The sequence below is a fragment of the Tiliqua scincoides genome, chromosome 1, assembly GCF_035046505.1.
Source record: "Tiliqua scincoides isolate rTilSci1 chromosome 1, rTilSci1.hap2, whole genome shotgun sequence".
Taxonomy (NCBI): domain Eukaryota; kingdom Metazoa; phylum Chordata; class Lepidosauria; order Squamata; family Scincidae; genus Tiliqua; species Tiliqua scincoides.
In genome coordinates, this window is record NC_089821.1 from 208,985,058 (window position 1) to 208,986,363 (window position 1,306).

The window sequence follows — 1,306 nt, forward strand, 5'->3', positions numbered from 1 at the left end:
TTGTAAGGCAACCATGACAGTTGCTTTAAAATGTTTTAAATCGCAGTGCCTAAACAAAGTAAGTTCTTTCCCCTACAAAAACATCAGTTTCCTTCCTACCAAGATAGTGGACCAAACTGAGTTGCAAGGGCTTTTTCAACTAAGAATATTCATCCATAAGTTTGCATAGTTGTCTTTAGAAGAAGTAAACAACTTGACAGTGATGTTACTTTCCTTGTTGGGGTTTTTATCTTTATTTTATTTTTTTTACAATAACATTGGTAATACTATTTGGCAATAAAGCAAACTGCTCATAGAGGGAGCAATCCAATTATTAATTTTTAATTATAGTTTTCTTTCACAACAGAAGGCTTTTGGAAGCGAATCGTCATGTTAACTTGCCACAGCAGTGGCTACTCATCACCTACCATCCGGAAGGAGTGCACAGGACATCTCCCACTTATGTTGCAAAGCCAGCACGTGGGCCCCCATTGGGCAGCATCTAAATTACTCCTGCTGACTTTACAGCTGCTCCATTCCAATGACCCCTAGAATGATCTGGGAATTGTTAGAAGAAATCTCTATTAATCAACCACAAACAGACTATTACCATTTCACACTTTCCTTCCATCATTTCACACATTTAATGAACATGAAGGTCTGCTCAAAAGTGTTTCGAATTGCGGGGAGCCTTAGAAAAATAAAGTCAGAAAAACAATCGAGTTCAGATGGCAACAAGTGTTACTGCTAAAGTAGTCCTTTAGCATGAATAAATAGATGTTCCTAAAACAATTGCAGAACCTTCAGTCTGAGGTGCTCATTCTAAGCAGGCAGGTGAAAGAGTCTTTAAATGCTCAAGTACTGCTGTGGAGTTCATTCTCTCCTTTCATTTGTGCCTGTCTGGCAAGCTGAGCCAGAGGCTCTTCCATGCTAAAGTAGTTCAGAAGCCTAGAGGAAGGGAGAAAGAGACACGCATGTCAAGGTGGAAGGATGTTTCCACACCAGAGTAGTACTATCACAGTTGGCTGGAAACAGATTTATAATGGTGGTTCCACACATTGTGCTATTTTTCCTGCTAACAGCATGCAACTCCTATCCACACTACAGTTGCGCTTTTTTGCTTCCAAAAACCCACTGGATGTGATGCCATTAACCTGCAATATCAATACTACAGGTGTACTGATTTAGCAGTCTTTCCCAGGAGATCTGTAAATCTTGAATGGCTCTAGAGATGTCTAAGACAGAATTATCAGCACTCCCCACCAAATTTGAACTCCCAATCTTTTTTGGAAGAGGTCTTGACAACTTTTATTCAGAGGGTGTAGCT